Raw genomic sequence first — 27772 nt, 5'->3', positions numbered from 1 at the left:
ATGTGATAGTCCCTGTTGATGGTCCTTCCTTCTTCAAGGTAGAAAATGAAAATTATTCCATGCGAATCCCAGAATACAGACGCCATAACCTTGCCAGCCGACTGTTGCATTTTCTCACGCTTTGGAGCGGGTTTATCGTGTGCAGATTGGACTTCGGAGTGGAATGATGCAGCCATGTTTTATTCTTTGTTACATATCGACGCAAAAACTCGGAATTATTACGCTTGTTTATTACGAATGATCCGACAACTGTCAAATTTATGCACGCATCTCTTGAGGGTTAGGGCTAACTAAAAAACATATGGATTTAATTCTAGTAGCGCCTTCTATGTGTCAGGCCGGGGATTTTTGATTGGATTGCTTAACGTGTTTTTCGAAGCACGGTCTTCGGCATTAAACCTGCCAACTGGCGAGTGGCCAACTTAGAGATCATCCGGATCACATCCATTTTATTCTTGCACATATACAATCACAATTACAAGCAGTTACAAACATCAATTTACAACAGTACCCCGGTAGTATTCAAACCCATGGTTATCACAGCGGCAGTTATACTTATTTTTTATTCTATTAATGATTGCAGCGTGGACAAAAAAATGTTTAATTGATTGAATTTTTATTCCAATCCAAACTGACCAAATAGAAAGATGGTTTTCAAAAAAAATCAATTCCATAAAAAATATTAAATATGATTAGAGAAGAAATATAACTTTTATTTTATATAAAACGAAAAGACCAGGTACCGAAGAGATATGATGAATGACAATGGTAGCTGTTCTTACTCATAATAACTCTAAGGTACTTTAAGATTTTATAGTCTTAAAACGTTTTTATGTGACGTCCTATTGTATTAAAATGATAAGTTGAATTATGTACAGCCGTATTCTTATGTCTTATTTATGCACATGTTTTCAACAAGTATGTATAGGATGAAATATGGACAGTGCGCAAAATTCATAGCTGAGAAAGTTAAATTTATATCTGCTCTTAAATACCTGTTTGAGGGAATTTCTATCTCACAAATTTAAAACAAATATATATTCTTATGTTAATGTTATTGCTTTTTCTATCAACAGATAATATGGGTTTTCAATGGATATATGTAAATATAATTGTCAGGTTTACTACAGAGCAGGATTGAATTCATTTTAGAAAATATTTCAGTACTTTCGCTTATCCCACGAACTGCAATATATTAGTAGCATTTTTTGGTTTTGAGTAATAGTATATTTTCATCAGGATCATGTTGTGGGATTAATCAACACACGTTGTTCAGATTTAAACCAAATTGCTGGAATACAGGTAATACATTAAATTTATAATACCCTTTTATATTAAAACGTAACATAAAACATTGCCAACGAGATAAGCAAAAAAGGATTAAAATAATATATTCAACAATGAACAACTTATGAATATTATCTAGAAATTACAATTATAATAGAAGGCCAAATGTTAGTAATAAACCTATTGTTAGTATATTTGTTTAGTTTTACGTTGTTGCCTGGAGTCTTTATCTTTTTGTTTACACTATTGCTATTTTTATTATAACTAACACCTAGTTAAAAGATTCAAATGTATATAGAACAGGCAATAAATATAATACTGTAGTGATTTGATTGTATATAAAAAAATATAATAAAATTATGCTTCTAATGACAGCATAAGACTAATTTGTGACTTTTTGAATTGGTCATCAAGCTATAATCTATGATTATTGAATATAAATCAAATAGTTTTTAGACAGCAAAGAAATAAATAAGAATTTAATATGGTAATAGAACTGCTTGTGTTGGGAGAGTCTTTGCAGCTATGTTCTTAGTTTTTTGTATCTTATAAAGGTACATTGTTCCTATTCTAATCCAGTCGTTTTTGTGTTCATAGTAAAATATATTTCTTCGTATTAGATACATAATAAGAGAAAGTTTTATTTACATATCAGTTTTAAATTGCTGATGTTTGAGATACGCAGGATAAGAAAATTAGTAAGGCAAAGATTTTCGCAAGAAAATTTTAAAAGGTACAGGATCTGCAGGATAATAGTATATATAGATTAGAAAATAAAGTTTCGTTTTGTATTAAATATTTTTATTAATCAAGATATAACTATTAATAAATTAAATTAATAAATATCATAAATAACATAAATCTTAATAAATTGGGATTTTTTAACAATTAATAATAAGATAATGAGTGATACATTTAAGTTTCATAAGTCAATAGTAATACTATATATAAGATTTCTTCATAGAATTCTTATAAGAAATTTACTAAAATGTTGCATGTAATTAACAAATTGCTTTTATACATAAATGCTTTCTTACAATTATAAAACTTATGGAAATGTACTACCTATGTGTAATTTATTATTATGGTCTTATAATGAGATATGTATCTTATTGTATATGGTGAAAGATTATCACTATTAGTCGATAGTTTTTCTCATTCTTTCTTATGTCATCCCGTTAGACAATTAAATATACTAAAGTTTGGATGAGTACTGGTGAAATGATAAAAACTTAATTATACCACATGGTGGATGCCCAATTCCTCAAGCATAACCAACGAGATATCTCGGCATCAAATCTCGATTGAAAACATCACGATAGACAAAAAGCTGAACAGATCATAATCAAAATCAAGGAAGTATTCTGCTTAGTTCGAAAATATTCCCAATTTGACCAAAAATTAAAGAGATTGACTTAACAGTCTATTATAGAATTTCTTTGTGCTTGAGATCTAAATATAGGGTTGCACCAAAATTTCAGATCAACTTGTAATTTAAAAATGTCAAAACAAATTTCATCGATTTGTTACCAATAACAGGTCAATTGAAAAGTCTTCGACCTGACATATAGAGGGCGCTACTAGAATGAAATCCATTTTTATTCCTCTAACTCTCAAAAGAGGCGTGTATAAATTTAACAGCTGTCGGATCATCAGTTTGGGAATTATAACATTTTGAATAAAGCAACTTTTGTCACTGTAAAAAAATGGATAAAAAGGAATTTCGCGTCTTGATAAAATATTGCTTTTTGAAGGACACTGCTCCAGGAAAATCAACCATCAAGGATTGGTATGCTAAGTTTAGACGTGGTGAAATGAGCACCGAAGACGGTGAAAAAGAGGTTGTTAGCGACGAAAACATTAAAAAAATCCGCAAAATTATTTTAAATTACCGTAAACTGAAATTGAATAAAATAGCAGACACTCTGAAGATATCAACTGTACCTATACATCATATCATTCACGAATACTTGGGTATGAGAAATCTCTGTGCGAAGTGGGTGCCGCGCGAACTCACTTTTGACCAAAACCAACGACGAGTTGATGATTCGGAACAGTGTTTCAAGTTGATCAAGCGTAACGAACCTGAGATTTTGCGTCGATATGTGACAATGGATGAAACATGGCTCCATCATTTCACTCCGAAGTCCAATCGACAGTCATCCGAGTGGACTGCACACGATGAACCCGCTCCAAATCGTGGGAAGACGCAACAGTCGACTGACAAAGTTATGGCGTCTGTATTTTGGGATGCACATGAAATAATTTTCAGTGACTATCTTGAAAAAGGAAGGACCTAGAAATTGGCGAAAAACGGCCGCATTTGAAGTAAAAGAAAGTGCTACTTCACCAATGCAATGTGTCCAAAATCCATGAATTGGGCTTCGAATTGCATCCTCATGCACCATATTCTCCAAATTTGACCCCCAGCGACTATGTCCTGTTCTCAGATCTCAAAGGGATGCTCGCTGGGAAGAAATTTTCGTCAAATGAAGAGGTGATCGACGAAACTGAGGCCTATTTTTAAGCAAAGGACAAATCGTACTACAAAAAGTATATCACCCTTGAATGGAATTATGCTGAATAAAAAAACTAATTTTGCCAAAAAATGTGTTTTACTATTGTAGACCGGGGAGTTCTCAGTTGACCTGTTACTTATTGCTTCTTAACCAACGAGCGACTATGCGATGACTTCAAACTCAAATGGATTTATGAAATTATCTCAAATTTCTCCTTAAAATATACAATAAGGTTACTACATATATTTGGAAGCAATTCAGCTACTAATGAACTGAATCAAACCAAACTACATGAACTTGTATAAATATATAAATGTTTAATCCTAACTTTAGCTTAAGTAGTCTAATTTAATTTTAATTTATAAAATATATACTGATGTATTTATTACACACTCGTCCTTATTCTATATTGTTGCAAGTACAGTTTGAATAATTAATAAAACAATCTATAGTGACATTAGTCTCATTGTTTTTTGACTACACCATATATACTTTGCTTTTGAAACGTTGATGGAGAAAAATGTCAAATGAACATTTGTTAGCTGTTAATTTCTTTGGAGTCAAAATAAGAAAGCCTTGCAAAATGTAATTATTAATGAGGTAGTTCTTAGATTATAATAATAAAATGATTGAAACCATTCTTAGAACGGATAATATTCCAATATGGCTTTTTTAAATTTCTTATATAGTCCTGTCCTTGTTACATAATTGGCATTAAACATATTATACTTTTCACTACTAATTAATTTTGTATTTCTACATTGTGTATTAAATATTGACCTATCAGTTTAGTATTTGTTAGTTTTAAACGCATATTTTAGAACTTAAACAAAAATATAAAATATATTTAAATTGAAACGTACGTTTAGATTTTCTTATAAACTTTTTACAATATAATAGTGTATTTTCAGTGTATAAAATTTATGTTTGAAATGTATATAACTAACTAACTGGACTTAAAGTGATAACGATTTAGTCAATATTTTTTATGATACTCATCTACACAGAACTAAGGAACGGTTTTATTATAAATACTCAACTATTTACTACTTGAAATATAAAAAGGTAATATATTTGAAGCAAAATAATAACACGGCGAGCTTAGAAATTGCTGTTTGATATTTAGTTAATACGGAATAGAAACCTTTTCACGGTTGGATCGCAATTTATATCGTTAAGATACAGTGTTTATCGTCCTTTAAGTACACTACATTAAACGTATTATCAGATGGAAATATCATAATGTAAAAGCTTTATTTTGTTAGCGTCATCGATGGTACGTAATTTGTTTAGTTTGTTTACTTACCGAGGATGGTCGTTGATTCTGGTGATGCTGAGATATCCAATCTGCAACAAATAATATATTATATATGATTGTAAGTTTTTTTCATTAAATGAAATATTAAATACAATTAAATACATGTTATTATTATAGGATATTTATTAAAATTATGCATAATTGTTTCTAATTCAGAAAAATCCTGAAAAAACTTCCTGAGGTATTTAGAAATTAATGTTCTATAATATTTTAAAATTATATTTCAGGATCTTTTGTTATCTAGGTAGGTATTATTATCTAGTTTGTTATCTAGGTCTTAGGTTATCTAGGAGGTTCTATATTCGGCTGTAGTAATGAATGTTTACCGATTTCTCCGTCAATTGTGGGCCGATTTACAAATTTTTTTATTCGAAAGAGTGCACTCCGTTGGAACCAAATCAGGATCTGTTGGGGGAAAGGGGAGAAATCGAGGGAAGAGTACACATTTAAAAAGCGTGTACGAAATTATCTCATATTTTTTTATCTAAAATAATTATATATTTGTGTATAATGTTATTGCTGAGCTGATGTGACGGAAAATCAGAATTTGTTGAGTGCAAAAGCCATTCAGCTTTTTAAGCACTTACTATACTATATAAGACCTCGTAGAAGTAACTTAATAGAAATAAACAAAAACCTTATTTAACCTATCTACTACACGTATATTATATTATACTATATATACACAACTTAGCTTAATACGCACCTAATTCTATTTATCTATTTACAATATTATTTTAATAATTACCAACTGATCACTTTGAAGTCGGTGTGGAGCCCAAAAAATATAAAAATAATAATATAATTTTGTGATATACAAAAAAATAAATTACTAACAAAACAAATCTAAATTAATATAACTATTTGAGTTCGGCACCGATTTCAGGGTTGTAGTTGGTAGTAGTTAAAATAATATTGTAAATAGATAAATAGGATTAGGTGGGTTTTTTTGTTTGATTATTTTTTAATTTTTAGCGAATTCCTAATATATTTTTTGAAGTCGGTTGAATTTATTTATTAAAACTATTTTTAGCAATGCATTTTCTAGCACTAAATAGTAGAGGTATTACGTTTGGCGTCTATTATCTATGCACAAATTCAAATATATTCTTTCTTGTTTCTGCTTAATATTCTTGCGTCGGTTATGTTTTTTCCCCTTTTCTACACTATATGCCTGAATGTTCTAGGTTATTATTTCTGTGTTTCTCTCTATTTTCATCTCTGTTACCCCTCTCATTCTTATATATTTTGTTTACGTTGATTGTTTTTTGTTTTTATACTTTTGTGATAATATCCATCTCTCGCAACAGACTGTTATCTCTGTTATGTGTTATTAGACATTCGTCATACATGGAAAAGTATAAATTTATAACTTTTAAGATTACGGCACCAATTTTCAAAATAATTTACATGTACTATTTTTACTTTTTAAATTGGGATATTTATTTTATCTGGCTTTCCTTTAACCATAATTTTTGTTTTGGTTTTGTTAAGTATCATTTCATATCCTTAATCCATTATCCTTTCATCATCAGCAAAAGCTCTTTTTTACATTTCTACTTTTTTATATCCTTATGTCTTGTATGTTGTTGTTCGATATGACATTTTTACTATTACGACAAATCTTTTGATCTATTTCCAGACATCTCTTTGATTTTTTATTGTTTGCAAATACAGCTTTTGTATCAGTATGTTTTTTTTGGGTGACGCTTGTTGTACTATTTGTCTTAGGAGGAATATATGTATTGTGTACTTTATTTTTCTTCTCAGAATCCCTTCTTCAGTTCTATTGTTATCTCATGTCGTCATATTGCTTATATTGTCAAATTGCGGACTTTAGACGGTTGTTTTTTATGTGATCATATGTCTTCGGATTGTTTTATTTAATTGAAATTTTCCAAACTGAACTCATCTCTATGGTTCTTACCAAATTCAATTTGTACATCCATCCATCTTATATCTAAGCTTAGCAGAAAAGTGAGTTATTTGGCTGCTCTATTGTATTAGACCTATTAATTAATTTTAAAGGATTTTACTTCAATTCAAAGAAAAAGCGGCTGATGGTTATCGGATGTTTCTCGAAAAATTTTAAATTTTCTAAAGAAATTCATTTTAATTTAATTTAATTTATAATTATTTTTTAATTTAATTTAAAATTAATTTTTAATTTAATTTAATGTTATTATTTGGCTATTGTTTAAATCTTTGAAACATTACAGCAATCATTGTTTTTTTATTAAAAATTACGAGTCAAAGCTACTGCATACTTGAAGAATGCATTTTTACGCCAAATGTTCATGAGTAATGGAATATTTTTTCCACATTCATATTGAAAAAAATGAATTATGGAAAATAGGTTGGTTCATTTAATCAAATTCTTAATATAATAAATGTTATCTCTAGTATATCGAACTTAATAACACAATAGATTCGATAGACGTCTAATATCGACGATCTATTGAAAATATATCTATATTGAAATTTTAAACAGACCGCTATATTGGATAATTATTACAATTAACTTTTATCCGTCCAAATTCAATATTGAGATAATTTGATTGGTATCAAAAAGTTGTTGTTTATACAGAATGAGAACACGGTGGTTGTTTATTACGTAACGAGCCGTACGAGATTACGTTTTATTATCGTAGTTAAATATTTGAAACAAAAGTTGTTAGATATATGAGATCAGACAGATATCAAAATCACTAATCAATATAATCAACACAGGTGTTTAAAACTGTAAGAGAACGTAATAATGTAATTTAAGGTTTTTTAACTTTCTACATTGTTCTAGACCATTCATGTCATACATTTCAGAATCTTAAACAGTAATATTTAATTTCAAGCACTTACACCTTTTATTGATCTTTGATAAAATTGAATAGTAGAGTTAGTAAATTTTTTATTGCTACGATATCGATTGATTGATAGAAATAATTGTTGTTATTTATTGAGATTTTTGTACGTGTTTTTTTACACAATGCAACAAATGTCTGATTTCTAAACTTTTATTTTAGCTACCAAATAACTTGGGTCAACATATAATTATTTACAATACAAAGATTGACAAACCCATAATATTTATTTTAAATATATTCAAAATAGATATCGTTCACAATTATGTATCTAACTATATTTTATTTCCATCGTTTGGTCAGTGTTTAGCCATCTGCTTCTACAAATTTTTTATATTTTACAGTCGCCTCTTTGCCAATTAGGATTTTTCTGGACTGGATCTACTGCTTAAAGTGGGCTTCGAACTATGGTACTCGGCATTAAGCCTATGGACTGGTGAGTGATCAACTTAGAGTTAATAAATGGAAAGGGATAATAGTTAGAAAATATATAAATTTCTTTATTGTTATTTCTTTCTTTATTATTGAATTTAATTAATTTTTTCATAGTCATGGAATACTGTTTTTTTTTATAAAATAAATTTATTTGTGGTCCTTTATTCGATTAGCTAAGGTACAACTTATTTTATTGCTCAAACATTCTCTAATACTAGTACAATAAATACGACATTTGTTGGAATAAATGATGATTGTAAGTTGAACTTCTGATGAACTGGTAAAAGTAGTGGTACATTTACGAATTTTTAATGAGGTTAATAATTGTCCCACCTAAGTAAGCTGTAAAAATACTATTCTAATTTCTTCAGTTTTGAATTTACTCAGTAGAAGTGTGAATTGTGTTTTGTTTTATTTAGATATTTTATCACTTATATAGAAATTACTACCTCTAAAATGTTGAAGCCAATATTCACACGTTAATATGTTTGTGAACCTACTATTTTAGTACTACTTTTCGTTCTATAAACAAAAGAAAAAGGACTAAGTCTTCCGGCATATAGTAAAGGGTCTCATTCATGTAAGGATATATTATATTTATATAATTTATTGAAAATATTTAAATTTTTTTGCATATGATTGTAAGCAAGCATGTCTTTATAAAAATTAATAAAACAAGTAGTTAAGAGAAGAAGATCGATCTATCAATTGTATTAAATTAACTATGTGCGATAATAAATGTAAAATTTAGCATTAAGTTTCATGAAACTGTGTGTCCATGGATGTTGGATAATGTAATAAACCGATTGACAATGGGTGTAGATGAGACTTCTAGTAGTCTAGTGTCATGGCCTTTAAATTAACAAAATCTGGTTTTGGCTAAAAAAGAATTGGATCTCCTTTTGATTTCGATCCAAAGAAAATGTAGAGAGTTACATAATTGTACTTCAATAGTTTTCAGAGAAAGCAGAGATGTAAGAAGCGTATTGGAGTTTGCGGAGATTATATAATACAATTCTAATGCATATTAAAATGTATATCAATATGTAATACATTATATTAATATATTATCAGCCGACAGAAGTGATTAAGTGAATGAATAAACCTAAAAATATAAACTATTACTAAAGAATTAATAAGACTTTCAATTAACATCAATAATTTAATGACTTCAGTTCAATTTAGATGTGAATACAATTGTTTTTTGTTAAATGAAGTTGCTATAAAATTGCTATTAAAATGTTTGTTTTACTAAAACTCCTAAAGACTAAATTAAAATAGCTTCGATACTTTTATGATAACAGTAATTAAGTAGTGGATTATAATGAGTATCCAATGGTCCCTCATTTATCTATTATCTGGCAAATCTCTAACATTACCACAAAAATGTCTACGAGCCTGCATAATTCATTTAGTTTGAGCTCTGCTATTGCGATGGTTAAAATTCCTTTGGCTCCTATTAGCCTAAGACAGGCATTCGATCTAGTTACGTCAAATTATTCTTTGACTGCTAAGTGAAATGCTTGCCTGTAATAAGGGTATAAATATAGTGGAGACGTAACCAGATGCAATGGCGTTTAATTTATAGTCTGTGTGTGAATGCTATAGTCACCTTACACGAAATCCAATTATAAATTGTCACAGATAAAACTAGTTGAATTGGGTTTGGATGGGATTAAAATTAGACGAATTTTAAAGATATTAAATCTTATATTTTTGTTAAGTTAAAAAGATAATAATTTAAGTCTTTAAAATTATCTTAGTAGTATCTTAGAATATTAGTATATTTAGTACCTTGGCTTGTAACCAAATTAAAATTATGCTGCTTTGAGCTGCTGATCTTTCTTGTTGGGATAGTGTTTATTAAAACTATCCAGATATCAATGGCAAATATATCGAGGTTTTAGCCATCTGATGATGTGAAAAATGTGATGATGTGTTCTATGTAAACAAACATATTATCAACTTATTTTCTTATCAGCGTTTTATTGTCCTTTTTTATTGCCTATTTTTGGAATTTAATCATTTTACTCAACAAACTAGCCAAAAAATAAAAATAAAAACTCTATTTTCGAGTTAATTCAGAAGAATATCGTAATGGCTGCCACGAGAAGTAATATTTTAAGAAAAGTTATGAATTGAAATATGACCTTAATTGCATTAATATAAATATTCAATGATCATAGCGTCGAATTAAATCTTTAATTCTAACATTGAATGTAAGTTTAATATTTTTTATCTACAGGCATATTTTGAAAATTATAAATGAATCGTGCTTGCATTTTGTAAAATTATAGATTTATTTTAAGAAATAAAACACATTGTGTTACCGTGTATTAAATCGCATTGGGTATATTTCTACCTAACTTCATGTTGAAGCCTCATTGATAAGCTTCACTTTTCAGTATGTACCATTTCGTTGTATGAACAATAAGTGTGAATAAAAATTAAGAGTAAATCGCATTTGCAGGAAGTTTCACATTTTCACTACAATTTGAAGAAAAATGCAGTTGAAGGTCATCGAATGCTGTAAGAAGCTTGTGGCAACCATGTGTTGATTATAACATGTGAATACTTGTCTCGATATTGTAAAAGTAGTGATTTTGACACCGAAGACCTAGAGTGTTCTCGGCAGCCAAAAATATTTAAGACAACGATTTCGATATGTCACGAAATCGGAATATGAAATCGTCAATGTAGTCCGCTATTCACTAAAATTGATACGTTTAAACGGAGCACTCTGCGATAAACACACGCCATATTCACCAGACGTTGTTCCTTCTGATTACTACTTATTGCGACATATGAATCGTCACCTGTCTGATCACGGCTTCACTTTAGAGATCGAATCTCTAAATTGCTTGAAAGATGGAAAACCGTAGCGGCTGTCAATATAATATATTGATTAAAATATATTGTATCGATATTTCTCAAAAAAGCTTCAAAATCCATTAAAACTATTAATTTATAGGCAATAAATTGTAAAAATTATGAGATTGCAAGGAATTTTGCTAACTTGATTAAGGGACCCTCAATGTTAAAGCTCCAGCCGTGCAACTTTAGTCCTTAAATTTGATAATATATAGTTCTGTTCCAAACTTTAAAAGGAATGCTATTATCAACTCAGAGTTTACAATAATACCCATTAACGAAAATCTTTACAATAATCTGAACCGGAATTATAAAACATAAATAATTAAGAGTAAATATTGAAAAGTATTGTAGTTATAATTATTAAACATTATAATAATACTAATAAATCTCATAATAAGCCTCCATCTCGTGTCAAAAGAACGCTCCATCTGGAAGTTATAATTAAAATTGATTGACGTAAGAAATGTTATCATAAGATGGCAAATTGAATCATCTACCAGGTTAGGTTTGTAATACTGGCTATTTTGGGTTGGAAATTTACTGAAAATTTTGACATATGTTTGTCGTCGAAGGCAAATAGTGCAGAAGGATTAAGGAAGATGAATTGGAGGTAATGTTGAATGAAGTAACGCAATAGAAATTTGTATTTTGTATTGTTTATAATTAATGAAAATGATTTAGAGAGAAAAACTTTTATTTTTTTTAATTAGAATTATACGCACTTTCTGTACTGTAACATTTTTGTATAAAAGTTTAGAGATCTTCAACTTCAAAACTCATGAAATATTCAATATGTTCTTACACAAACTTGCATTTAAATAGATTTGATTGTTTCTTTAACAGAAGATTTTGAAGATCCAGGGGAAACCGAAAATTCTAAGCACTTTAGATTGCCTTATAGTTCCTCAATAATTAAGTTGCCATGATAACCGTTATTTTGGTCCATTGTAATGGGTTCATTTTAATGGGTTAATTGAATAATGTGCATTCTCGGTAGATGAAATACTTTTGTTTGCTACTTCAGGAACTATTAGTATCGTTGCTGGATGTAGCTGTTATGATATAAAATTACCAAAAAAACAGAACGATTCTTCAATGTAACACCACTATAATAACTGATACTAATAGATGGGTGAACACAAAGTTACACAATTATAAAAATAATTCGACCCAAGGATGAAAATGTTTGATAATCCGATATCAATGATAAATCGACATCGTATGCAAACCGAGCGAAAATCTCCGACCAACAAATAATTACCGGCAAAAGCGGAATAAATAACAACCGTTCAATCTATACCGGAATCGAAAAATTCTTCCGACAGGATCTGAAAACCCAAACGCAAAGATAACAGCAGCAAACGGACTTAGTTCCCCGATCCTAATTATAAAGCGGAATCGTTTGCTTCAAGGTATCAGGTCGGAAGATATGGAAGATTTATTTGTTGCAGAACTATCTTCTTTATTCCGTGGTGGGATCAGTTTCTCGGTTTCCAATCGTTAATTAAACATGGCCTATTGATAATTGGGAATTATAGTAGCGGTAAATGTGTACGTACAGCGGCGGTAACTGTTCCAATTAGAATTTACGTGAAATATATCCTTATTCAGAATCAATAATGCATTAAATACATGCCCGTATTCGTTAGCTATAATTTACAATGATTTTTTAAATCGTGGTCATGATATGGTCGATATATGTATATCGATTAATACCATAGGCAATACAGGTATAGAAAACTAATATTTTGGTACATATTATACAAGCTTATTACTTCTCTGTAAACATTTTAGAACATTAGGGTTATTAATAAGATTGATACTACACTATTGTAAAAAATTATAAATGTTAATATCCTCTGTTAACTGTGTTATCCTGTATCTCTCTTTTCTATGTCTATTGCTAGCTATACAGAAGACATCACATTTTTTTTATACAACACTGGAAAGGAAACCAATTGCAATTTAGTTTGAAATATTATTAGTGCAATCCGAATAGTACAGCCTCTTACTATACAATAAAGGAATAATTGAAACTTCCTTTTGTTTCCGTTGGCTAAACTCACTTGAATAATTAGTATATAGAAGAATAATTAATATAATGAATTATATAATGATATTTATATTAATTGAGATGTATACCTTTAATATCTGATACAAGTATTTAGTTCTAAGTTAGCATGAAATTGCAACTTTTATAAGTAATATTCTTATTATTTTAAAGACTATACAATTAAATTATGTATCGAATACAATGTTACACTTTTGATGCCTTGTAAGTTGTGTAAACAAAACGACTTTATTTTATTAGTATATTTAGTATAATTTTATTCAAATTCAATATTATGGATTCTATTATGAATTTATGGATTCTATTACTGTGGTGCTGTTTCAGTGGCCATTATTATCTCGTCCTTTAATAAATAACAATTTTTGTAGTAAAGTATATTTCTTTAAATAAATTAAACCCTTAAAAATTTCATACTGCTTTTAAAATTCAATGCATGCTTAACACTATTCAAATGTTGATCGACTTTACCATACAAATTTTCTTGTACTGCAGTCAAAATTAAATTCATATTTTAAAAATTGTTCTATTTGAACACAATTTGGATTTATACTCTGACCAATATTATAGATAGCTTAACTTTCTAAAAAAATACTATATATACTGACCAGGTGAAAATATTTAATCGAGATACTTTGATAATGGTCGAAAACTTCTTCAAAAAAAAACAGTCTCATCATTCTGCTTTCTGTACACGTTATTATACTTCTTAGAACGAACATGTTTTATCGAAACGTAATAAGAAAAACATAGATAAAAATAAAGTACCCACTAAAAATTAAAAAATTATCAAACTTAGTTTTTTAACATCAAAAAAAAATTAAAATAAAATATGTATAATCGTTGTAATAACTAAATGAAAATAAACAAAAACCTTATTTAACCTATCTACTACAAGTACTTTATATTCTACTATGTACACACAATTCAGCTTAATATTATCGTAAAAGTATTTATATATTTACAGTATTATTTTACCTACTACCTACTGACTACTTTTAAAGTCGGTGTCGAATCTTTTGGCTGGGTTTTGCATTGAACGACTTCCGATTTTCCGTCACATCAGCTCAGCAATAACATTATATAGAAATATCTGATAATTTTAGATAAAAAATATGAGAAAACTCTGTACATGCATATAAAATTCGGGAGTTTCCTTCGAGTGCCTTCCCATCCCCCAACAGATCCTGATTTGGCTCCAATGGGACCACTTCGGAAGTGCACTTATTCGAATAAAAAAAGAATTTTGATAATCGGACCACAATAGATGGAGAAATCGGCGAACATACATTAAAAAAAATATATAGCCGAAAATAGAATCTCCTCCTTTTTCAAAGTAAGTTAAAAACTCTAAATGACTTGTTTGCTAGTTCTTCATGAAAAAAATCGACCAACTCGCTGACAACTCCAATTCTAATACGGTAGATATCATTAAAAAAAAATTTGTATTAACTTCTATTCAATTTTAGATTTCATTAGAAAATGTATTTCGTGATAAAGCAATAACTAAATATTGGAAATAATAAATACTAATAACTAATAATATTAATTTGTACATAAAAGGTTAAAATACATGTTGTAAAGAATGCATGATGATAAAGTGGTTTATCGAATTTTAATTCCTCATTTGTTGGTGAATTTTTAGTTCCCATATGAGAACAAGTTAAAGTAGAAAGCAGTTGATTAACAAAGGCCATTGAGGATAAATTAAAAACTAACTATCTGCAGGTGAGATTTCATTATATTATAAAAATGATGAAAGTTAGGAACGATGCAATTTTATTTAAAAATGTAAGTAAATAAATTACGCTTCTAACAAACAGAACTGGTCTATTTTTCAATTTAGTGTTTTTCAAGTTATATTTAAGTTATATTAACACATAAATGAAGCAATAAAAATATGTAGATAAAATGAAACTACACAATTTGCCTAGACGGACGAAACAGAAGAAATTATGATAAGAAAATATAATAATTATTGACATATATTAATTATTAACATAATTATTAGCAGCAATTTGGTAAATATTTTAAACCACTGACAAACGTTAAGGTTTCTAACGATGAAATAAAATATGTAACTCTATGACAATTTATTCCTTGATCCTTTTATTAATTATTTTATTTATTTACTTTATAAACTTAAGTTTTGAAAAATCAGTGGTTCATTTAATGATTGTAATTACATTACATATTTTATTGTACTTATTATTTTAACTCATATCCTAATATGTATAACTTCATACAAACTTGTATTTAATGATATGAATTTGTTGCAGTTCTGAAAATAATATTACTAATTATACCTTTGTTATAAATTTCATTGGTGTAGTAACCTAAACTTATTAATATTTTGTTGATTATTAAAATTTAATGGAAATTATATTTAATTTAATGCCATTTATAAAAGGTTAGTGAGGTTACTTAAGAGATAGTTTGCATGTAATTTGATATATTGACATTTCGTACTCTAATTAAGGCTACATATCAAATATATTTCTGATCCTAAATTGCAATTATTATCTAAACAAATTTTAATGACATTCATAAATAATTTTTAAATTATTGCCCTTATTCTATTTTGAAAAAATGTGACTAACTTAGTAAATTATGGTCGAATTTCGACCACACGGCGATCACTAGTGGAAATTTAATGAGCCAATCAAATGCTTCCGCGGCTCCTAATGTAGCAATTAAAACAAGTAATAATTTCAAAGTAGTGTCATGTGAAAATTGGACTTAGAGAAACCTTTATTCAAAATTGCATATAAAATCTCGATTTTCTGCCTCTACCCATATGACATTCATCATTTGTAGAAGAACTTTTCCCTTAGTAAAAATCAATAATTATGAACTTCCACAAGCAGGCAATGTTAAATATTGCATTTTGATTGTGGAATTTGATTATTGGAATGCATTTTGATCAACGTTTAAGATGGAAAAAACATATGGTGACAAAACTCAAGCAGCTTGGGCTTAAACTAAACTAAATGTATTGGCGTAAATATAGATTATCCCTAGATAACAAGATTTTGTTATATAAGTTAATACTTAGCAAATCTAACATAGCTATCCTTCATAGGTTCCAAAATAAAGTGTTGCGAGTCACCATCAATGCCGCATATTACGTCTCTAACAAACTAATTCAACACGATATCCCTTTAGAATCCATAACGAGTGTGATAGAAATTTTACAGCAAGGTACTCTGAAGGACTGTTAGTGCATTCCACCGCACTCGCCAAACAGTTAAATGTGCGCGATAGCAGTGAAGTACCTAGGCTCAAACGCAAACTACTATAAGAACTGATTCATAAATACATAGAGTGAGATTTAATAATCTCTAGAATAAGTTTATAGAATAAGTTAGGTTGGACTTTGGAATAAGTTAGGATAGTATGTAGAATAAGATTTGGATTATAAGTTTGTACAGCAGATTACAGCAGATTACTTACTGAAGCGATATTCTACATGTCAGTATAGTTATATTGTATAAAGGAAATCATAAAAAATTCTTATTACTCATGAGGAGACTGATGAAGTTCTAAGACATTAATAAAGAATATAAAAAAATAAAATTTTGTACGTGATGGTAATGATATTTTAGGGCGGAAACATGGCGACCTAAAAACCCCGGTTACTTCGGAAAAAATCGTCTGCCGGGTCGATCGGTTCCTCCTCGTCAACTCGTTAGGTCGCTTCTTCGGCGGCGGGTCGCGACCTCGCGTCACGCCAATTAATTGGCCCCTAATGTTGCCGCCGCACGCGGCCATTCGGCCGCCACACGACGGCAGGGTCACCGTGTGCCGGCCTCTCGTTCTCTCATCTTTTTCTATCGCCCGCAGAGTTCGCTCCGTTGTCGATGCTCCAGATCGGTAGGGTCTCGTATTCGCCGACCGAACGTTATATTTAAAATCGCACAAAAGTGCAGTAAACGTAATGTTACTTCCTTATCGGTCTATTTCTCGGATACGTATGTGCGGAAAAATATTCAGACGTTGCATGCGTGCTTGTAAGGTTTAATTATCACAAAAAGTATAACATTTTTCTTCCATCTAACACAAAATTGTTATTAGAACAAGAAAAATAAGAATACTCACTCATTTTTGTAAAATAGAAGATGAAATCACAATCACCGTTATTCGTTTAAAACTAATATGATCTTGAATGTGTACATAGTCGATCCAAAATAACAGCGAACTAACGTCATTTCGATTTACAACGTATCGCCTATTACAGTTTGCAAATTGGCTTTAATACCAGACAATGCTTTCCTTTTCATTTTATTCCAGTTAAATAAGATTCAAAGCTCTTTGATGCGACCAAACGTGTAATCGAATCGCATATAAATTTAATCTGGTCGACAAGTGGCTGCAAAATTCTTCAAAATATTGTTGGTATAATTAAAGGTTGATAAAAGTCAAATCACCGCACAATATTTGTAATTACTCTGACTGAAAATACCGGCACTAATAAAGAGTTAGTAAAACAGATTATGTTTCTAATCAATAACATCGACCAGTTACGAGGTAATGGGGCTTCCTTACCATTAAAATGCGTTATAACAGGTCAATTGAAAAGTCCTCGTCCTACCATAGTAAAACACATGTTTTTGGAAAAATTAGTTTTTTTTTTATTCAATATAATTCCCTTCAACGGTCATACACTGATTCTAGCGACTCCCTAACTTTTCGATACCATTTTTGTAGCACGATTTGTCCTTTGCTTCAAGGACAAATAGTGCGAGAATACGGTGGATGAAGAAGCAATTCGAAGCCCAATTCATGGATTTTTGTCGTCGTTTAAACTAACTTGTAACACTGGTAACATTGGTGAAACAGCACTTTCGTTTTCTTCAAATGCGGCCGTTTTTCGGCGATTTCGACCTTCAAACAGTCTAATAACGCTACGTAATAGTCGCTGTTGATGGTCTCCCTTTTTCAAGGTAGTCAAGGAAAATTATTCCATGCATATGCCAAGATACGGACGCCATAACTTTGCTAGCCGACTGTTGCGTTTTCCCATGTCGATTGGACTTCGGAGTGAAATGATGGAGCCATGTTTCATCCATTGTCATATATCGACGCAAAAATTCGGGTTTATTATGCTTGATTATTTTCGAACACTGCTCCGAATCATCAAATCATTGTTGTTTCTATTCAAAAGTTAGCTCGTGCGGCACCTACTCTGCACAGAGCTTTCTCATACCCAAATATTCGTGAGTGATATAATGTGCACGTTCACCTGATATCTTTAGAGTGTCTGCTACTTCATTAAATTTCAATTTAGGGTCACTCAAAATCATTTTGTGGATTTTTTAAATGTTCTCGTCGGTAATATCGGTAACAACCTATTTTAGGCGTCCACTGATTACCCTTCTTCGGTGCTCATTTCACCATTTCTAAACTTAGCATACTAATTCTTGATGGTTGATTTTTCTGGGACATTGTCCGAAATCTCGCATCAAGTCAAGTTTTTACTTCCACTGTGCTCTGTCCCTTCAGAAAGCAATATTTTATCAACAATCGAAATTCCTTTTTATCAATTTTTTGACAATAACAAAAGTTGCTTCACTCAAAATGCTATAATTCACAAATTAATGATCCGACAGCTGTCAAATGTATACACGCATCTTCTGAGCGTTAGAGCTAACTAAAAAACAAATGGGTTTAATTCTAGTAGCGCCATCTATGTGTCAGGCCGGGGACATTTCAATTAACCTGTTAGATGTAAGTATTGATATTATTAAGTATTAAGTTTCTGAGGTTGTTAATGAAGGAAACAAGAACTAGACACAAGAAGGCAAATATGCTCTCTAGCGAAAGTAAAATAGATATAGGATATACAATTATTATTATTTTACTGAATTATTCTATTTTATAAATATTTTACTCGCTTTTTATTAATTATAATCCTTTCAGAGTGAAAAATGGATCAATGCATTAAATTATGAAATTGTATTTTTCTGGTATGATATCAAAAAACTTTAAACAACTTGGAATAACATGCAGGTTTTGTTAACATGTTACGTAAAATTTAGTAAAGTTTACGATTAAATCTGATATTGTATAGTAAGAGTATTCAATTTCAATATTTAATTTGGTCATAATTTGGGATTAATTATTAAGGTATATAGTCGATTTACTTCAAGCGCTACATATTAACAGATTAGATAAAACTTAGGACATAAAGAATGTCCTACTTGATTATGTTTTTACCTGTAAATCAACTGATTTATCGCCTAAAATTTATTTTCCCCTGAAAAATATTACAACATTACAGTTTATTCTTACTGCTTTTACTGTGTTACGTGCTGTTCTACCAGTGTCAAAAATCCAATCGCTTCAATCGTTTTTAAAATAAATATGTCATATATTTCTGTTCCATTGTTAATTGGATGTATTAAAAAATCATAACCTTTTCATTAACGTTTTCTGGTATTAATGCAATTCTTTGATGTTACGTTTTTAGTGTTACATCGGGCAAAATTATTAATTTTACTACCATATGACATTAATGCGTTTCCGATATAAAAACGCTGTTAAATCAAATTTAAGTAGGTAGTAAGGTAGGAGTAAAGTTAAACATATAGGGGATAGACAAAATAATATGAACGCCAAGCAATATAGCACATCTTGTTGCATGCAAATAATGCGGCGCTTTTTTATTGCACACTTTACATGCCAAGTTATGGAGAGTTTTAGAGGAGAGTATTGAAGCAATTAGCGGTTGCTTTGATACAAGAAAGTGACAAGAAAGTTTCGTTTCTTTGAAGCTATCAAGATTAAAAAATGCAAGTATTCCAAAATAAAATGTTGAGGATGATTGTGAATGTCCCATGGTATATCAGAAACAACTATATTCATCGAAAAACAGAGGTGTCAACATTCTCTGAGTTCGCAGATATATTCACCGAAAACTTTATAAAAGAATTCCGGAATCAATAAATGATTGTTTAATTCTATATATTCCTGCTCTACTACTGTTACGTTATGTTCTACAGTTTGAAACACTATACCCGTTAGAAATTAAGTAAGGCCCTTAACCCTAACCCAATTCCGACTCCAACTATTAAATTGTACATTTTACAAAAATTTTACAAAAATATTTTCAACCTCGCTAAAACCAATGTTGAAATAAATTACTTAAATTTATTGATTACTATTAATAATAATAATGACAGTTTTTTAACGTTAATGTAAAAATATAACTTAACATATTAACTAATTTACTTACAGTAGTTAATTGTTTAACTTAAAATAAACTGGGATGTAATTAGAGCGAGTCTTATCCGGTATACATTAATCTTATTTATTATTCTTAAAAGTGGGTAGTAATCCTTTTATTTGTTAGATTGGCTGTTAACAAAGCTTGCCCACTACAAATTATCATAAGTAAGCATACCATTATAAATGTTATTTTAGGCTGTTGATTTTAATCGTTCTTAAGAACTACTGTACGATATGGTGAAAACCCTAGGATTATTGTAATAAATCATAATGGAACTAAACACATATTTTTGCAAAATATAATAATATACATATTATATTTGAATTTTAATTGAATGTTGAGAAAATACTAGGAATACTGGGATGGTTCTCTTGCGTCATTAATTTAACGTATTTAAACTAAAATTCTAGATTTCAATCAATTTTAGATTTATAAATGGAAAAAATACCTCAATATTTTGGTTCTATATTTGTTAACAATACGTTAGTTTTATATATGGTTAACTAATATATATCGGACTTTTTATGATATTGAACTTGGACTTAAATTGATATATTATGTGTAATACTTAATAATAAATTATTTCTAATTATTAATATTTAACAGTCAACCTCAACTTAAATTATCTGTCAGAATAAATTATGATCATTTATTTTAAGTAAAACCAGAATTAGATATGCGTTACAATTTTTTTTATCAGTTAGAAATGTATAAATAAATTCCAGCTTTGCAACATTTGCGGAAAAAGTTAATACAGTACCTTATTTTTAAGAAAATTACCAAGAATAGTTATCATCAAATCAACAATTACAGAAGTATTACATTTTTTTTTAATAAAATAACATTAATGTGTTTATTTTCATATTAGGTTAAGATAAAATCTCACCCAAACCGTTATATTAATTTAAATTTGTTTTGTTGGTAATTTAATATTTTATATATGTCACAAAATTATATTATTATTTTTGTATTTTTTGGGCTCGGCACCGTCTTCAAAGTGATCAGTTGATAGTAGTTGAAATATAAAAATTAATATTAAATTGTAAATAGATTAGATACTTATTAAGCTAAATTCTGTGTGTATAGTGGAACATAAAATACATGTAACAGAGAGGTTAAATGAGGTTTTCGCTTATTTTTATTTAGTTATTACGACGATTATTATATGTTATTATTATGTACATATACATTTTTTAATTTGTATTGAGTTCCTTATTTATTTCTTGAAGTCGGTTAAATTTTTGTAATTTTTTTTTCTTTTCAGTATTAGATATATACACAATAAATTACGCAGTTATTTTATTTAATATTACAGTGGGTAGGCGAAGTAAGGTGCAGACCGTATGAGGATAAATAGGAATAAAGAAACAATGATTGAAAATAAGAAGCTCTTCAGTCCTCGGGGTACGCTATCTAGCCTATTAGATTTGACAAATGCTCTAACTAAACAACAAAAAGCTATAGTTCACTTCGGGAATCGAATCCGCGACTTCGGTTTGATCAAAGCTCTCTAACAATTACACCATACAAGCAGTTGTGCTACAATATTTCTACGAGTTTTTATATATTATAGTTAGTGCCTAAAAACAAACTGAATGACTTTTGTACTGAACGACTTCCGATTTTCTGCCATATCAGCTCAGTAATAACATTATAGACAAATATCTGATTATTTTAAATAAAACATATGCGAAAACTTTGTACGTCCGTTTGAAATTTGAATCTCCCTCTATTTCCCCCCTTACCCCGAACAGATCCTGATTTGTTTCTAATGGGATCACCTCAAAATTGCACTCGTTTCAATAAAAATATTATTTTGAAAATCGACCCACAATAGACGGAGAAATCGACGAACATACAATAAAAAAAATATATACACAGCCGAACATAGAACCTCCTCCTTTTTCGAGGTCGGTCAAGAATACAATAATCTGCCATGACGCAATTGGGATATCGGAAGCTAAAATAGGGTCCTAGGTTTAGAAAATATATCGGTTGGTTGAAGAAATTTGGATAACTGAAACTCTAATTAATATTGCCACTGTGTAATGATGTTATTTGAATCTCAAAATATAAAAAGATTTTATATGATATATGCATATGATTATAGAGATAATGTTTTGTGTTATAAATAACATATTACTTTCTTACTGTTATGTTGTATTTCTAGGTATAAGAAAGCAACTCCAGAAAATATATTTGAACTAGATGAGAAGAGACAAACGAATATTTATCCCCCATTAGAAGTTACAGAAGGTCTACTCTCGTTCACCATTCAGGCACTTTTCAAACACATAGTCGGTTAGTCAAAGCCGTATTACTTAATATATGTTGATACAAATAAGTTTCGGCTGTCTAATAAGAACATTCTAATAAGTTATTTTAAAATTGACATTTGTTAAAATGTTAACTAAATAACCCAGAATTTGGACAGAAACTTGCAGTTTAGGGTGACGGCCACTAAAATCGAACTACGAGCTATTGTAGAGTTGCTCCGCATTGTAATTTAGAAGATCATCAAAAGCGGATGAAAATACAGCCAATACACACAAATTATTTTTCGTAACGATTGCCTGTTCCTCCTCATTACTCTTTATTTCAAATGAACGAGCATGGCTTGCCTGAGCACGACCATATCGTTCAAATATACCAAAAATTATATCAATTCCTGTAAAGCCTGAAAGAATGAAGTACTTAATATGGTACCCTAATGCTGGTTATACATGTATGGTTAATAATTAATTTATATAAAGTTGTTAATTATTTTTGAGCTTCAAATAATTAATCCTGATGATATAACATTTATTGATTACAATTTTGTTTTAAGTAATTAAACATATGTTTAGAGAGAACTTCGATAGCTACCGCGGATAGTTTCAAAGAGTATAACAATGCTCTAAAACCATTATGGGTTGCCTAATGAAAATTTAAGACCCTTTTACCACTACCAGCTACCTTATACTGTACAAAAGATAAGCTAAGTGGCTACCATGGTAGCCGTAATTCATGGTGTTAATCTTAAACACCTAAAGCTACTGCACACTCCGTATTTATGTCCCCGTAGGAGAATGCGGCGTGCCTAGTGATCTGCTCCGTTTGGAAATAATTATGAGGATTTATCAAAGACGAGATTCTTTCCTAAATATTTATTGGGCCTAACCTACTGTACATTCTTCGCGCAGAATCCGAAACATGCCCGCTATCTCTCGTATTTAATTAGCGCTATCAAACTCTGGACAGATGAAAATAATTTATTATTGTTCTCAAGGTAACTGTATCGTGATTTGTTTTTTTCTTTTGTTTTAACAGAGAGAAACAACGGAGTGTGCTGATAAGTGTTGCAGTCCATTACAGCAGGAATGTAATATTTTATACATCGTACGGGAGAATATATCGCGAATAATTCACATTTTAATATAATTTAATTGAAGTTACGTGTTGTGTTACAAAAATAAATTCTGATGATAACAATGATTAATATATTTTGTAGAATTTATTGATTTCTTCATTTGTTAAGACAAATCATATTCATATTTGAAAACTAGTATAATTAAAAATGTTAATTTAATACAAATTATATTAGGCGAACATTTAAAACATAAGAACATGTGCAAGTATATTGTATGGATGCCAATCGTACGAATAAATTTAAAAGCAATTAGGTATAGTAATAGTAAAAAAATGTTGTCTTTTAGCTTTTTCTTCTTTGTCAGGATGTTCTAAAGTATCCCAAATATGGAAAATATTGCGGTACTGTAATCTTCAATTTTCTAAAGCTTCGAATGTGCGTGCTTTGTTCTCTCTTCTATTTAGTTTAAGTTTATAAATTGGAATTTTGAATGAAAACTCATTTTTGTTTTATCAATGCTGTCTGATGCATCCGAATATGTAATTATAAAATTCGCCTGGTTCTCTAACTTTTTTAAATATTAGTGAGAGGCTTTTTGTTTGTTTTGGCAAATTTAAAATCGCTGCTTAAATATGAGATTACTCTGATTGTAAATTCCAAAGCCAATAAATAGTCAGTCAAATACTGATGGGTCTCTAATAAGTTACTTCGAACAGAAATGAGATAATGTGAGCTACCTCTTGCCAATTTAATTCATTAGAGAAGTAAGTATTGATACTGTTAAAATACTAAGTTGTTACAATTTTTATTGGATCTATTTTTAGCATGTTACAGCCACAGTAAATATTACTATGGACACTGTGACTAAACTCTCAAAAAGTGAAGAACAATAAAATGTCAGATTCGTCAGAGAGAAACCATTCACATGCTAAGCCGGTGACGAATCCATATAACATTTATATAAAAGTTGCGTAGTATTTTGAATATTGTGTTCTCTATATTATGAGAGTTTAGAGAAAATTATTAATCTGAAAGTTTTCTTAAAGAACTTAGGAATAGGAATCTCTTTGAATGACATATTTGTACACTGTTAAGAGACTTTGAATGGTGCAAAAATTGACTAATTGAACTTCCAGAAATTCGTTTTAAGAGAATACAATTTTGAAAGACACATTATCAAATTAAAATGGATTTAACTTTATATATATAATAATATTTCAAAATAGGACATTGGATCATCCGTGGCAAGAGTAATGAAAGAGTGTAAAGACAGCAAGAATTTATGGGGCAAGGTAAAAGTTACAATTATATTTGACTAGGTTTTGTTAGCTATATATTCTATTTATTAATACTGCAGATATATCTTTTTGCATGTTTGAATCTGAGATAGTTTTATCCCTGTAGCCTAGTAAGTGTTTTCCAATATCATGGCGAATATATTTGGTATTGTTTAGAAATCAACTTTTGAGATTCTCGGAGGAACCATTAGCTACTGTTATTGATAATTTACTATACTATAGCACACTGGTGAAAAATATCCCAATTAGTGAAACTATATAGCCTGTAATTAAGGAATGGCTTGTAAAATTAAGCATAAGTTAAGTTTTGAACATACCATGTTGAGGAGTGAATTATTTCAAATTGTTACTCGGTAAATGTACACTAAATGTTTAATTGTTTTATTTGGCTTATTTTTTAGAAACACGCCTGAAAAATGGTACGCTGTAGATCAGATTAATTTTGGAATGGATGAAGTATATCAAACACATGGAAGAAGAAATTTACAAAGCGTGCAATGATGAACAACCGTTCTGTAGATTGGGAATTAATAATTTATTAATAAATGCAAACAGTGATTCAGCTAGGTGGTGTGAATTCAGGTAGGTGGTGTGAATTCAGGTAGGTGACAGTGAATGAATTTGTGAAAATAGATGTATTGTAATGTTAAAGTAATTTATATTTGATAACATTCCTTTTGCTTCATTATATTTTATTTGAATTAGTATTGTATTATATGCCAAGCACAAAATAAATTACAATTTAAAATTGATGAGTCAACATTGCAGTGGTGTGACGTCAGAAAATTTGATGACGTGAGTTTAGTGTTATTTTGTTGGTACAATATGTGTGTGTCTTGCAGTTATCTTTTAAAATATTCATTAATCAAGTAACACAAATCATGACCTCAGAATAAAAAAACATATTTTTAAGGTATACTAAAGACAGAAATATAGATAAATTTGATCGGCTGTTTTTATCAATGGTAAAAGTTCAAATAAAGTATTACTATTTCTATATATTCAGACCTAATTTAATGTTTAAATTTATTACAAAACATTTTGTACTGAATCATTTATAGTATGCCCGAAAATTCCAGTGACATTTATTATTATTTTCATAGTTAATAAATCAATCTCTATTTATTTTAATAATATTTAACGAAATTTTATATCCAACTGCTCCCTAGGAATCAATTAATATCAAATTAAGGAAGTTTCCTGTTACTAAAATCAATATGTATAAATCATATTACATTAATATTTGTTAGAAACGATCATTTATCAGTTTAAAACGCAACAGTTCAAAGCTAATTGGCAGCTGAATCGTTTATAATTATCGTTTAATGCAGGTGCATACAAAAGTCGATGGTTATCATGGAGGGCCTAGGTAGAAATTTGAAAAATCTGACTATCCTAGTAGTACAGTACAGCATAGCACATCGACACAGTAGAAGGTTATATGCTATACAAGGGTTGTAAGAGAAGTATATTAGAAGGAACCCAGAGCAGGAAAAGTCGTATTTTTCGCTTTGTGTTTTATTGGAAAGTGACCATTTAATTTATTTATATTTAAACATAACAATTTTGTGAATTGAAAACGATAAAATAATGAAACCGAGTAGTAACAAATAATTAGTAATTTTTCTAAAGAAAATTTTAGAATCATTGCCCAGATTGGTGACAGCTCGCTTGATTGGTCGCTGCCTCCAAAATTTGAAAATGTTTCATCACAAAGCTATAAAAACAATTGATATACCGCCTATCATACAGGAGCCAGTATGTTTCACATTTGAGCTATCGTCGACTTTTCTCATCATTAAATTAAATTGGATATTAGCAGCTTACAATAAACAAAATTTGAGTTCGTTAGTATTTAGGAGATTATGCCTTCAAATCTTGTCAGAATACCCGAATTGTGAGGTCATTTATACTGATTACTCTACGTCCTCTATACGAGTAATCACTCCATCATCACATCATCTTCGTCTGGATTCCCAGCCACAAGGGCAAAAGAGCACACAGCCAAAGAGATTTGCAAGTACAATTCAACAAGCTACTGATTGGTCATTTTCAGTTTACTCATTCCTTCCTAATGAATCGAACTGAGAAACCTCTGTGTCCTAATTGTGAGGAATCAATGTCTGTCTCCCATGTTGGATGAAATTTAGATATTTATTAACTGTCAGAAGAATTAATGACTAACACAATTCATGGAAGGGTGTGTTCTTGCCCCAAAGCCTTCCTAAATTGTTTGATTTCCTCCAAGCAATTGATTTGTATTTTAAAGTCTAATTTTAAACTTTACATAACTTTATATTAGGATGAATTTTATCTGTACAAATTTTTATTACTTATTTGTTTGTTCAGATATCTGTTCTGTCTCGATGTTTGTAAGTTTGATTGTTGATCTATTTAACAGTTTTTATTTTAGTGCAAAAATTTGGTAACAGTTGATTGGCTTATTGTTTTTGAATTCGTTGGAACGCGCCACTGACTGAGATTAGCTTAGTCTCACTTCTCATTAATAATTCTTGGTGTGTGTTGATAGTTTCTAAA

General features: G+C 29.7%; 1 long non-coding RNA gene across 1 annotated transcript in view; it reads right to left on the bottom strand.

Moving 5' to 3' along the window:
• The window catches only part of LOC143197112 (uncharacterized), a 250567-nt gene that overhangs the window by 45217 nt on the left and 177578 nt on the right, over positions 1–27772 (bottom strand). The window contains exon 6 of the long non-coding RNA XR_013005930.1: positions 5113–5153. This is a non-coding gene — a long non-coding RNA (uncharacterized LOC143197112). The remainder of the gene's footprint in view (positions 1–5112; positions 5154–27772) is intronic.

Source organism: Rhynchophorus ferrugineus, unplaced genomic scaffold, assembly GCF_030347505.1.
Source record: "Rhynchophorus ferrugineus isolate W39M unplaced genomic scaffold, kcgeb_rfMv2 rfM1, whole genome shotgun sequence".
Lineage (NCBI taxonomy): Eukaryota > Metazoa > Arthropoda > Insecta > Coleoptera > Curculionidae > Rhynchophorus > Rhynchophorus ferrugineus.
This window is presented reverse-complemented; position numbering and strand designations above follow the sequence as displayed.